Raw genomic sequence first — 14,758 nt, 5'->3', positions numbered from 1 at the left:
TATGTTTCAACAAGTCTGAACAGATGACATGAGTGCTGGTGCACTTTTAAGGCTATGTTGTCTCTGCAAAGTACCCAGTGGAATTGTTAAAGTGTTGTGCTGGAGCTACAAGATTGAAATCCACAGTAACATCTACACTATAAATTGACATGGTTTCATATCAGCATCTCAATATACACCGTAGGTTTTCACTGGATGAGAATTCTAAAACTCCGATGCCCAATTCTAGTTCTAAAAAAAATAAAATAAGTGTATGATTCCAGTCTTGCTTATTTTATGCAGGTAACATTTTATCCTAGCTCTAAGACATCTGAACCTGCCTGCGGCTCCATCACCTTCTATTTTTAGTCTCTAAACAGGATTCTGACCTGACTTCCATTGAGTCATATAGTATACTTGAGGTTATAACCCCCACCCGTGAAAGTGTCCCATATGTACTAAATGGATACAAAAATCGAAAGAGAAAGAATATGCAGGGACAAAATGAAATATAACAGATATCTTTATTGATAATATTTTGCTATTTAAAAACGGGAAGGGAAGTAAAAATCCAGCATAAGAAAGGCAGACATGAAACGGGGGTGAAACAAAAAAGGCAATAAATTCACCCTAGCAATAAGGACGATGTATAGTAGTAACTGTGCAAAGAGTGCGTGCTCCTTGATGTAGAGGTGGACACTGACAGTGATGGGCCCCTATGCAGGATTTGTATCTGGGGCTCCTATCACCAACCTCACTGCACTATAATTTCACTTATGGATTTCACAGCAAAAATGATTTCTACTAAAAAGGTAAGGATTTACTCAGCATTAAAGCACCTTTATATACATGTTATTAGTTTGAGATATAAAATCCTGATGTCGTTATCTTTAACTTTTTTATTAGGAGAGTGGAGAAAAAAAAAACAATCACCATTTTTTACACCATTTTCTGATCACCGTTAATACACTGTTATCTGATTACTGTATTGTACAGGTTGTTACGTTTACAAGGATGCAAATGGTTTGTGATGTTTATATTTAAAAATGTATTAAAATGTGATTACTATATTACAGGTACAGTATATATCGATGTACTGCTATACAGAGAGACGTATCTCTATATACCAGTACAATGTGCATGTATTGAAGAATACCATTTAGGCTGGTTTCACATTAGCGTTTCTGCATGCAGCGCATTGTGCGTTATTGGTCGCATGCGCCATGTGCCCCTATGTTTAACATGGCGGGCGCATGGTCTAGCGCTTGCACACGTTCATCAGTGGTTTTGTGCGCATGCGCTTTTTCCAGGTGTGCGCCTAGACATGCTAGAGGCAACATGTTGCATTTTTTGTTCCACCCAACCTCGTTAAAAAATGCATGTGATTGCGTGCGCACGGAAAGCGCCAAAATATCACATTACAGTCTATGGGGTCGCATTTAGAGCGCATGCGATTTTTGAGTAAGCATGTCTAGACACTGGTTTAAACCACCTCCTACACAAAGAAACATGGTTTGGGGGGTAGTGTAGATAAAAGAAGGTGTTTGCACTGGCAGACCACTATACAGATACAGACAGCCTACAAGCGACACAAGAGGATTCTGTCATTTTGAGACAAGCAGGAACTTCAAGAATGTGAGTATTCTAACCAAATGTCTGCCTGTCCTTTTTTAAATTTAGTATGTACTAATGTATTTCTTTTTTTTTATTGCAGCATATCTTCTGGAGAAGAGTACACACCGGCCCGGGGTGAACTGGCCCAAGTAGAGCGTGAAGTGAGTATCTTCCTGCCCTATATTTTGGGTAAGTATTCGCTGCTGCATGTACACATGTGGCAAATTAATTTTTGTTCTTTTTCAGACCTCATCAGCCACGGAGGAAGAACAGCAGGAGCAGCCAAGCCAAGTGCGGGCGGGGAGACGGCCTGTAAGTATAGACTGACTGTGATTGTCCATTTTGTTTCTTTATTTCCCCCCCGCCTTTTTTTCTGTCCTGTTTTTTATGTTGAGTCTTTCTTCTTTTCTGTATCTTTTTCTATATTTTTCATTTCCAAATCTTTCCAAGATTATAATGTTTTTCTTTTTTTTCTAGGATCCACAATGGGACGAAGATATAGCCCTGGACAACGACACCCTCATCAATTTAGTCCAGGAGCGAGTCCCGTTGTGGGACAGCCGTGATCTGGCGGCAGTGGAATGAGGTGGCCGCAGCGCTGATGGATGGCTGGGACAATGCCTGTCAAAGGGTCCGCAAGGATTTTCATAAGTATTTCAATGCTCTGTGATGCGGCAGTGACTCTTGGCCGTGATCACACAGGTGTGTGTGATGCTAGAGATATTCTAGCATCCAGTAGCGTAGCTACCGGGGGGCTGAGGGGGCGGTCGCCCCGGGCCCCGAGCTCTGAGGGGGCCTACCGGAGCTACGCTACTGTAACTGTATCGGCGTGCACAGCATGCCCATACAGTTAGATTCTGCGGCAGAGCAGGGAGAATCGATCTCCCTACTCTGCCGCCCAGCCGCTATGGGCCCCTGAGAAGGCGGCGGGGGGCCCCGGTGCCAGCAGTGCGCCCCCCACTCACAGCCAGCAATGTCATCCTGGGCTATTCTGTGCGCACAGGACCTGTGATGAGGTCACGGGAGGGGCGGAGTCGGGGGGTCACATGATCAGGGGCTTCAGCGGCTGCAGGGCTCTGCTGTGCTGGTTGTCATGGTGCTGGATGAGGTGAAGTAAGTTTCTGTGTGGGCTCAGGAAGGGTTTACAGGGTGGATGTAGCAGAGCTGTGTGTGTATGAGGTGTACAGAGCGGAGCCGTGTGTGTAGAAGGTGTACGGAGCAGAGATATGCATGTATGAGGTGTACAGAGGAGCGGAACCGCGTGTGTATGGGGTGAGTGGAGCCGTTTGTGTACGGAGCGGAGCCAAGTGTGTACGGGTCGGGGTGTACAGAGCAGAGCTGTGTGTGTATGGGGTGTACAGAGCAGAGCCGTATGTGTACGGGGTGTACGGAGCAGAGCCGCATGTGTGCGGAGTGTACGGAGTGGAGCCGTGTGTGCAATGTGTACGGATTGGAGCCGTATGTGTATGAGGTGTATGGTGCGGAGCTGCGTGTGTACGGGGTGTGCGGAGCAGAGCCGTGTGTGTACAGCATGTACGGAACAGAGCCGCATGTGTACAGTGTGTATGGAGCAGAGCCGTGTGTGTACGGGGTGTAGGGAGCAGAGGCGCGTGTGTACAGTGTGTACGTAGCAGAGGTGCGTGCGCACAGCGTGTACGTAGCAAAGGTGCGTGTGCACAGCGTGTACATAGCAGCGGTGCGTGTGTACAAGGTGTACGGGACCGAGCCTCATGTGTACAAGGTGTAGAGCCGTGTGTTTATAGGGGGTGTGGAGCAGAGCCGTGTGTGTGTATAGGGGGTATCAGGTGCAGTAATAGGGACACATACGGCAGCAGCGGCTCAGCATTGGGGTATCAGGTGCAGTAATAGGGACACATACGGCAGCAGAGGCTCAGTATTGGGGTATCAAGTGCAGTAATAGGGACACATACTGCAGCAGCGGCACAGTATTGGCGTATCAGGTGCAGTAATAGGGACACACACGGCAGCAGAAGCTCAGTATTGGGGTATCAGGTGCAGTAATAGGGACACATACGACAGCAGTGGCTCAGTATTGCGGTATCAGGTGCAGTAATAGGGACACATACGGCAGCAGCGGCTCAGCATTGGGGTATCAGGTGCAATAATAGGGACACATACGGCAGCAGCAGTGGCTCAGCATTGGGGTATCAGGTGCAGTAATAGGGACACATACGGCAGCAGCGGCTCCGCATTGGGGTATCAGGTGCGGTAATAGGGACACATACAGCAGCAGCGGCTCAGTATTGGGGTATCAGCAGGATGAGGGGTTTGTGCAGGTTGGGGATAGATGGTGATGGAGCTGGAATATGAGAAGTGAAACGTGTCGTTGTATTCTCTGCAGCCAAGTCCTGGCTGGAGGAGCTGTCATGTCGGTCTGGGCCAGATGGAAAAGACATGAAAAGTGACCGATTCCATCAGAAAGAACGTCAGCGGTAAGACACCAACTATACCTGTGCAGTAATCACATATGTTTTGTAGGACTGGTATTTACCACTGACCATATTGTGGTAATATCCATGTTGGTCTTTATATAGGGATTATTTTCAGTAACAGCGCAGTCATCTCCTACATCCACTATTAGGGTGCGTCACCGAGTTGTAATCACAGTTACCTAGTTATGGGCCCACTCAGAAGTTTGCCCCCCCCCTCAACCGAAACCCTAGCTACGCCTAGCATCATACACATTTGTGTTATCATGGAAAACAGTGCATTGTCTATTGTATTGCTGCGTGATACCGCAGTGCCTCTTGGCCGTGATCACACAGGTGTGTGTGATGCTAGGGATATTCTAGCATCATACACACTGGTGTTATCATGGCCAACAGTGCATTGTCTATTGTATTGCTGTGTGATGCCGCAGTGACTTTTGGCCATGATCACACAGGTGTGTGTGATGCTAGAGATCTTCTAGCATCATACACATTTGTGTTTTCATGGCCAACAGTGCATTGTCTATTGTATTGTTGTGTGATGCCATGCCGCAGTGACTCTTGGCCGTGAGCACACAAGTGTGTGTGATGTTAGTGATTTGTCCATCAGTGCATTGTCTAATTTGTTTTATTTCTTTTTTCCACAGTGAACAAAGTCAGAACCTGTTGGCGCTCGATGAAGGACCGCTTCAACAGGGATGTTCGTCAGGAGGGTCAGGGTCGCAGTGGTGCTGCGGCAAGAACCAGAACAAAATAAACATACCACCAGGCGTTGGCGTTCCTAAGACCGGTCCTTGCCACCAGAGTGTAAGTATTTTGTTGCATTGTATTGTTTTTTACTCTGTGCTTTTCTATTCCACAGCAGTTGGCGCTTGTAAATGCATGATACTAATGTTTTTCTTCTTTTCACAGCACCTGGAGCAACACCCTGCAACCTGTCCTGGAGCGGTCCTTCATCAAACGACCTCGGACCTGTCCCAGCCATCCGACAGCCAGGAAGCAGCTTGCAGGTCGGCAACACAGACAACTGGAGACCAGGAAGCTGGTGTGTCAGGTCTTCCCCTGTCCCAGGTCTCTGCCACTGGTTTTGCGGGCTCTTCCCGCCAGCGGCAGAGGGCCTCGGACAGGAATGCCATGCCCGAGTTCCTTCACTTGAGCTCGGTCTTTCAGAATGGCATCAACGCGCTGTCAACAGAGTGGAAAGCGGTTTTAACCACATGGACCACCGCTTCCAGTCTGTCGACAGTCGCCTTGATCGTCTGGAAGCCGACCTTACCAGACCAGCGCAACATTTTTTCAGTAAAATTGAACGGGCCATGGTGGAACACCTTAGTCCAGATCTCCAGCTGACTGTGATGCAGGCCTGCAATACTGCTTACTTGCAGGCTATGCAGCAGAGTCAGGACGTGCAGCAGTCAGTGGTGGCATTTCCAACTGTGCCACCACTGACTCACTTCATCTCACTACTGACTTCTGCTGCATACCACTGCACGGCCACCTGCATTCCAAGCCAAGCCGGACACCACTACACCACCCCAAGGCCGAGTGCTGCTGGACACTCCATCGCCCAGGGGTGAACCTAGCCTCTCTGCTGTCTGAGGCGAACAGCAAAATGATGCGCCCCCCCCCCGCACACAAAGTAAATTTTCATATCTATCCTGTAAAACTGAGTACAATAGTGGACATTTTGATTTAGATAAATAGAAAAAAAAATGTGTCCAAACACTGGCACCACAGTGCGTATGATTGACCACAGCTCCATTTACATGGTGCTCTTCAAAGCTGCATTTCCTAGGATCATGGGGGTCCCAGCGGTCAGATCCACAACAAACAGAAAGTCATCCCCTATCCCCACATAATGCTCCATACAGTATTATGGGCCCCATATATTACTTCATCCAGTATAATGGGCCCCAAATATTATTTCATACAGCATAATGGGCCCCATATATTACTTCATACAGTATAATGGGCCCCATATATTACTTCATACAGTATAATGGGCTCCATATATTACTTCATACAGTATAATGGGCTCCATATATTACTTCATACAGTATAATGGGCCTCATATATTACTTCATACAGCATAATGGGCACCATATATTCATACAGTGTAATGGGCCCCATATAATTCTCCCCAAACCCCGCTGCTCTGGTCTCCTCAGTGTATTCTGATCCTCCGCACTGCTTGGCACAGGGACTTCATTAACTTTACTTATATAATTGTCCACTTGGACTGATAGTAATAGTGATTTGTTTGTACCCTGTTGTCTGGGGCTGGCCCTCTTTATGGGGGTACTCAGGGCATATGATTATACACCAGTAAAAAGTATGAGAGGCTCAATTTGACCAGTGCCACCTAGTTTCCTACCCCTCTTATTCTACTGGTACTGTGGGCACACTGACTGGTACTTAGGAAAAAAAAGAAAGAACAGAGAGAAAAAGAAAACAGAGAGAAAGAAAGAAAGAACAGAGAGAGAGAAAGACGGGAAAGAAAGAAGAGAGAGAAAAAGAAAGAGGGGAAAGAAAGAAAGAACAGAGAGAGAAGGAAAGAAGAAAGAGGGAAAGAAACAGAGAGAGAAAAAGAACAGAGAGAGAGAAAGAAAAAAAGAAGGATTAGAGAGATAAAGAAACAGGGCCAGTGAAAGAAAGATTCTATAAAGATACTATAGCAGACTGGCTCCCACTGTAGTGACCACATGAGCCTCCCGATACAGGACATATCATGATCCGCTCACATGGCCGGCATCCCCGAGTCCAAGGCGATCCTGCTGTCCGCGCTGTTGGAGGAGGACACGGTAATGAATCTGAAGCATTCCCTGAAGTGCCTCCATGGTTCCGTCACAATCTCCTCCTGAAATTACCTCATTTCCGGTCAGCTTCTAGCACATCACTTCCCATGGAACGTCACGTGAGAATTTTAAAGTGCTCCTCGGGGCTCCGCCGTGTACTCCAGTGTCCGCGGGAAAAGTAAGCTCCCTGCCGGGGCAGTGGGGCAGAATCTCTCTCAAAATCGGGACTGTCCCACTGGGAGGTACGAATGCTCCCCACCATACACCTTGTACACGTATGGCTCGGCATACATCATACACACACGGTTCCGCTTTTTATGCCTCGTTCACACACGGCTCTGTTCTGTAGACCTCGCACACACACGCCTCCACTCAGTGCACACATGGCTCCACTCCGTAAACCTCGTATACATGCGGCTCTGCTCCGTACACCTTGTACACACGTGGCCACACTCTGTAAACCTTGTATACAAATGGCTCCACTTCGTAAACCTTGTACACATGCGGCTTTGCTCCATACACCTTGTACACATGTGGATCCGCTCCATACACCTCGCACACACACGGCTCCGTTCCATACACATGTGGCTCTGCTCTATACACACACTTGCGACTCTGCTCCGTACACCTCGTACACGTGCGGCTTTGCTCCGTACACCTCGTACACGTGCGGCTCCGCTCCATACACGTGCGGCTCCGCTCAGTAAACCTCGCACATGCGCTGCTCTGCTCTGTACACCTTGCACACATATGGCTCCGCTCCGTACACACACGGCTCCGCTCCGTACACACACACACACAGCTTCACTCCATACACATCTCTGCTCCGTACACCTCGTATACGTGCGGCTCTGCTCCGTGTACCTCGTACACGTGCGGCTCCACTCCGTGCACCTCGCACACGTACGGCTCTGCTCCGTACACCTCGTACACACACACGGCTCCGCTCCGTACATCTCGTACACACATGGCTCCACTCCGTACACTTCGTACACACGTGGCTCTGCTCCTTACACCTCGTACACACGCGGCTCCGCTCCGTACACCTCACACACAGCTCCACTCCGTACACCTCACACACTCGCGGCTCTGCTCCGTACATCTCGTACACACACACGGCTCCACTCCGTAAACCTCGTATACATGCGGCTCTGCTCCATACACCTTGTACACACACACGGCTCCGCTCCGTAAACCTCGTATGCATGCGGCTCTGCTCCGTACACCTTGTACACACGTGGCCACGCTCTGCAAATCTTGTACACAAATGGCTCCACTCCGTAAACCTTGTACACATGCTCCATACACCTTGTACGCATGCAGTTCCGCTCCGTACACCTCATACATGTGCGGCTCTGCTCCGTACACCTCGCACACACACAGCTCCGCTCCGTACACCTCACACACTCTCGGCTCTGCTCCGTACACCTCGCACACGCGTGGCTCTGCTCCGTACACCCTGTAACCCCCCCCCGACCCCACATATAAACTTCTCTCACCCAGGACGATGACAACCAGCACAGACAGCAGAGTCTTGCATAAACCAAGGGCTGATGCACACAGGACCTGTGATGAGGTCACAGGAGGGGAGGAGTCAGGGGTCACATGATCAGGGGGCCCTGACTCCTTCCCTCCTGTGACGTCAATTACAAGCCTCTTGCATGACCGCAGCACCAGCGTGAGGAGGCTAAATTGTAGGTGCTGCGGGTAGAGGAGCGCATAATGCCGCCCCCTGCTGCCTGCCGCTTCAGCAGCTGGCTCAACTCACCTCATTATAGCTGCGGCCCTGCCTCTGCCACCACCATGGCAAGCGCTGCTCCTGTCTGGACCACCACTACCACGTCTGCTTGAAGCACTGCCACTGCCACCAATCCTCCAGCCTGGACCAGCACTGCCGCCACCACTCCTCCAGTCTGTACCAGCACTGCCGCCACCACTCCTCCAGCCTGGACCAGCACTGCCACCACCACTCCTACTGCAAGGATCAGCACTGGCACCGCCACCACAGAGCAGCAGCAGCCGCAGCATCATCAGCAGCATCAGCATCAGCAAATGGGGGACCCACATTCCATATTTGCTCCAACGCAACAAAGGTCACCCAGCTCCAGGCGGTCAGAAAGGTCAAGGCGGTCACTCAGCTCCAGGAATTCCAGGCAGGACACACAAGGAGGACACAGGAGACATAAAAAGAGGAAAACTTTGACTGTCCCTCCCCCCTCACCTCACACGTGTCTCAACCTGCCTCGAGTTCCATCCCTGAGCTTTAGCCCCCAACTTTTGTCGCCCCTTCCCCTAGAACCCCTTCCTCCCCTTCCAGCCGTTCCTCATCTCTCCACACCCCCAACTTGCCACCATCTTCCCCCAAACGTCGTTCCCAATAAAACCTGTTTTTTGTTTTTTCTTTTGTTTTTTTTAATAAATGTAAAAACCTGGTTTCCCCTAATACTGTTTGATTAATGTTTTTTTCGCTGCCTACACACACTGCGCCATACACACACTGCGCCATACACACACTGCGCCGTACACTTTGTGTTTTTGCCACCACATAGCTCCATTAATGACACGTTTCTTGTGTCATTCCTGGAGATATGTGTAGTCAGAAACACAAATATATGACTTGTATTTTCACCACCAGTCTCTTCAGTCTACTAATATTGCACAGACTGAATAGAGGATGGTGTTGAGTGCAAGGCATATTTATTGTTACTTTGCCAGGTATCATAAAGAGTGAATTGAGGATGGTGTGTTTTTACCATCATCATTTCACTCTTTGTGACACAAGGCCAGGGGATTCTAGACATACCTTGTAATTAACCACATCCTCTATTCAGTGTGTGGTGAATAAACTGAAAAGATGATGGAGAAAATACACGTCATATGTACAATACCCAGGCCTTGTATCATAAGTATTTATCACACCTGGGCAGGTGAATACACATGAGTTAACCTGCAGCGTCGCTTCAGTCTGCATTATCTATTGCACGCAGACTGGAGCGATGCTGGAGTTTAACATATGTGTATTCATCTGCCCAGGTGTGATAACTTCACCATGACACCAGGCCTGGGGATTGTAGAAGTTGTATAAATTTTATCATCTCTCCAGTCTGCATTCATACTGAAGCCACAGTGGAGATCCTATATTAATTTTTATTCTCACATGGTCAAGTGTCATAAAGAGTGAAAGATGCTATTGCATCCCAAAATTACTATTTTTAACATCAGGCCATGTGATACAAATATGTATTTTCTCCACCGTCGCTGCACATTGAACACAAACTGTAGAGATGATAAAGGTCATACAACTTGTGTGTATGTAGTCACCTGGCCAGGAGTCCTAGTAAATTCATGATGCATAAAACACAGCATCATGAATTCACTGGTACACCTGGGCAGGTGATTATTGTATTGGAGAGTATAAAAACAGAGTGCACTCAGTACAGGTATCAAAACAGGATTTTTATTAAGATACACAAGAAAACAATTTTACACCATTTGATCTTGCCATTCCACGTGTCCTACATCAGAGATAAAGTAGGCCGCAAATTGGTCCCTCATTTGGCCAACTTCAACTGATGACCTGAGAGGGTGCTGAGTGAATTCAGGCAATGGGTTGGCAGCTGGTTCATCGAGTTCAAAGTTAGGGTGCTCTTTAGCCATAACAAAATTATGAAGAACCACACACGCCTTCACCACCTGATCCACTGTTTCCAGTTTCAGATTAATGGCTGTGCCGAGAATGCGCCAACTGGAGACAAGTATACCAAAAGCACACTCTACAGTTCTGGCCCTGGTCAGCCTGTAATTAAAGTTTTTTTTGGTGTGGTCCAAGTCCCGGCTGGAGTATGGTTTCATAAGGTTTTGGCCATTTGAAATGCCTCATCCCCAACCATTACAAATGGCAGTGGCAGACCTTCGGTGTGGGGAAGAGGCCGTGGCATGGGGAAATTGAAATGGTTGCCGTACAACCTCCGGTCAATGTCAGAGTTCTTAAAAGCCTGGGAGTCATTACCACGGCCAAATGCCCCAATGTCCACTGCAACAAACAGACAGTCTGCATCCGCAATGCTCATGCGTAATGTAGAAAAGTACTTTTTGTAATTATAGTACTCCGATCCACTTCTTGCGGGTTTTATTATCCGGATGTTACCCATCCACCGCTCCCAAACAGTTGGGGAAATTGCAGACTGTCCAGAATTTTTCAGCGATTTCCATCCAATTTTCTGCGGTGGGCAGGGGCATAAATTCTGGACAGATAATGTCCCACAAAGCCCGGCAGGTGTCCGCAACTATTCCAGACAAGGTGGACATTCCAATCCGGTACTGGAAGTGGAGTGAAGATAGGGTCTCTCCAGTAGCCAGGAATCTGGCAAACAGAGAAAAAACAAAAATTAATATTTATGTCTAGGGTTTTTTAAAACACTAACATAAAAAATATTAGTACATGGCATAACAATAATTCTGCTGGCTTTTGTTTACTACATGGCAGAACAATAATTCTGCAGGCTTTAGAATAGTACATGGCAGAACAAAGAAAATTATGCAGGCATTGGTTTGTAAATATTACGTGCCATGTGACCAGGAGCCATTCCTCAGGAGAAAATGCACGACGGAGCTGTGTGTCCTGTCTCCGGATGGCTTCTTGAACACGATCAAGCAAATCCATGAAGCTTTCTTGGGACATCTGGGTATAGTCACTAAATTTCTCCGGGTTTCCCTGGAGCTCGCTGTAGAGGGTGTGGTACGCTCCACGGCTCTCCCGGAATTCAATAATTGGATGTATCCACAAACGCCCCCCCTGCCGTCTTCACTGTCTCTCTCTCTCCCATTGTTGATGGCAAGCAAAAGCAAAAGCCTGAGCCAGCGCGATGTCCAAATCCAAGTTAAAGTGAAAACTCTTCCAACACAGATCCATGTTCACAAAGGAAAAAGCAACCAAATCTGAAGAATTCAGCAGTAAACAGGGTCTATATAAAGAATTCCCATGACACATGCCCACTGGTGTCCCATTGGTGGAGTCTGTTTCAAGAATTTTTCAAGGATTTTCCTCCTGTGAAATGTGACACCTAGACAACGCATGCGCATAAAAAACGCAAACGCATGCAAAAACACATGAAAACGCATGCAAAAGCTGCGTTTTTTTGTCGTCTTGCGCATGCTAATGTGTCAAAAACTTACTGCGTTTACAAGCGTTTGAAAGTGTTTTTGCTTGCGTTTTATGTGCGCATGAAACGTTGCGCAAAACGGCGCAAATGTGAACGTAGCCTTAGCTATTAAGGTAGAAAAAAAATCTCCTTTTCTTGCAAGTGCAACCTGAGGATTACTCTTTATGGTGTTTTCTGTTTTGCTTTTTTCTATTAGGTTTTTACTGACTGATATAATTTAATATTTCTTCATTTTTAATAGTTAAGGAGGGTTATTGGAATTTATTTTGCAAATTTTAATTTTTTTGTTTTTAATATCTTTTTTATTGCCTTAGGGGATTTAAACCTGCAATTGTCTTATACTACAGTATTGCAATATATAGCCAAAAATTATGTTCTCCTATAAAGCCCTGGCCATAGGCTAAATTTCACAGGAGGGCAATCCATTGTAGATGTTACCTGCAGTCCTATTGAACACTCTGAACACCATTTTCAGTGGTACTGTCACATGGCAAAACTTTGCAGCTGGATAGATGAAATGTTATGGTCTGCCAAGGAAATTATGAGTCTCCTGTAGTCCTGCTGCTCCTGATGACAGTCTGCCATCTGCTGTGATCCAGCAAAGTGCACCTTGAAGAACACAAATACACAACTACAGGATGTGACAATTATTGATAGGGCTATTATGTGGGTCGCGCTCCCAGGGCTGTGGGGTACTCGGTACCGGTGTCAGTGGGATGTGTCAGAGCAGCGGTGACCCGGTCCATGGCCCTGGGCGCCCAAGTAATGGGGAAATGTACTTAATGGAATGTAATAGTTCGTGACGCCACCTGTGGTGCTCGGCAAGGGAGCTGTTAAGCCGACGCTGCATGCAAATCCGCTGGGACTGATGGTAGGGTGCAGCAAGGGTGTAAAATCTCCCACAGGTGAAGCTATAGTCCCAGGGCAGAGTAGAGGTGGTTGGCACGGTGATGTAGCAGTGCCATAAGGGTAGGAAGCAGACAAGACACAGCGGGTGCAATTTCTGTACCTTTACTTGATAACTGCAGTCCAGGGTCCTCATTACAGATGGTAAGCAACTCAGGGATTCTCTCTCAGCAGACGGGCTGTGCAGTCTCCTTCCTAACACTTGTTTGAATGAAGCACTCCAGTACTAAGTTACTATGAAGTTCCTCCTGTCATATTTTTCCCAAGAACCGTACTTGCACGGCAGACAGCTGTAGCCTCTCTTGGGGACTCCCTTCTCTGAGTCCTGGCTCTCTATCCAAGCTGCTGTTGTGCCTCAAGTCTTAGATGGGAGTTGGGCATTTACAGCCTCCTACTCCTCTGGTATCTGCTGTAGGACCGTTAGTGTCCGTACAGCCATGGAGACCAGGCTCCAGTTCGTGCGCTCTCAAGCTGAGGGAGCTCTCCTTCCTAGCTCAACCTCCAGCTTCTTCCCACACGTCTGCACACTTCACCCTCCGCAGACTAACTGACCACTCTTTCCTCTTGGCCCTCAGAGGGCACCCCTCCCCTTAATCCTGGTTCAGAGTTCCCCCTGCAGGCCTGGAGTGGAACTGTGTTGCATGTATGGATTGACTGCGAGAGAGACCCATCATTGCCTCCAAGCCTGGCATTACCCTCACCTGGAGGAAGGCAAAGCCACTGTGGTGGCCGTACTCCTGGGGGCGCCACATTTGCATGTGGCTCTATGTAAGAGGGCAAACTGAGAGCACTGCATGTGGAGCAAATTATTAAAGGGACTATCTGGGACTAATTTTTCTATGGGACCTAAGCACTTATAGGCAGGTAGATTCTAACTACCTGCATGTTCTGCCATGTGTTGATCTCTCCCAGCTCAGAGCGGACACGGCCCACTCCTGCCAGTGGTTCCACTGCTTCCTGTGACATCACATCAACAAAGCAGCTCCTTCTCTTCCACTTTGCTGTATGGACAGGGTTCACTGCCAGCGTCATCTTGATCGACAGCCAGTTCCCAGCAGTAGGCAGGAGGTAGGCGGCTTTCATTCAACATGACGTTGGCAGTGAGCCCTGTCTGTAAAGCAGGGCAGAAAAGAAGGAACTGCTCTATTGATGTGATGTCACAGAAAGCAGGAGAATCACCGGCAGGAGAGTGCCGTGACCAGGAGAGATTGGTGGAAGGTCGATGAGCATTTAGCTTTAAAAGAGAAAAAAAAATAGTCCTGGATATTCGCTTTAATGGGACACAGTATATTGATGACCAGTTAAGTCTCTGGCTTTAATCATTGTCTATGGGACTGCAAGTAACAGGAAAGTTCTTGACTCTATTTTCTCCAGCAGTGCTATAGACAATGAATGGAGCGGAGCGGAAGCCTAACATAAATACCTCTATTCCTACTCAGGCTTCATGGGACTCCACCAGCCATCAGTATGTTATCCTATATCCAGGAGAGACAGGATAACTTACTATTTTAAATAAAACACATTAAAGGGGTTGCTTGGTCTTTCGATGTTACTTATTTTATAGGATAGGCCATTAATATCATATTGGCCAGACACAGACACCCTGCAGTCCCCATTGTCAGCTGCTATGTGTTCTGGGGACATCCAGGTATAAACACAAGGAACAGCGCTACATGGCCAACCCCATTCAATGTGTAGCGGCTAGTGTTGAGCATTCCGATACCGCAAGTATCGGGTATCGGCCGATATTAGCGGTATCGGAATTCCGATACTTAGTTCCGATACTTTTGTCATATCGGATTCCGGAATCGGAATCGGAATAGGAAGTTCCCATCATGCTATGAGCCTGCTT

The 14,758-nt window shown here is 47.7% G+C and overlaps 1 long non-coding RNA gene across 1 annotated transcript; it reads left to right on the top strand.

The window, feature by feature from the left end:
- Window positions 1-1,124: 1,124 nt before the first annotated feature.
- LOC141085941 (uncharacterized) lies at window positions 1,125-2,287 on the top strand. The gene is made up of 3 exons (XR_012232003.1): window positions 1,125-1,754; window positions 1,840-1,905; window positions 2,071-2,287. It is a non-coding gene; the product is annotated as an uncharacterized lncRNA (long non-coding RNA).
- The last annotated feature ends 12,471 nt before the right edge of the window (window positions 2,288-14,758 follow it).

Source organism: Dendrobates tinctorius, unplaced genomic scaffold (assembly GCF_039654945.1).
Source record: "Dendrobates tinctorius isolate UK_male_01 unplaced genomic scaffold, ASM3965494v1 ptg000001l, whole genome shotgun sequence".
Lineage (NCBI taxonomy): Eukaryota > Metazoa > Chordata > Amphibia > Anura > Dendrobatidae > Dendrobates > Dendrobates tinctorius.
This window is presented reverse-complemented; position numbering and strand designations above follow the sequence as displayed.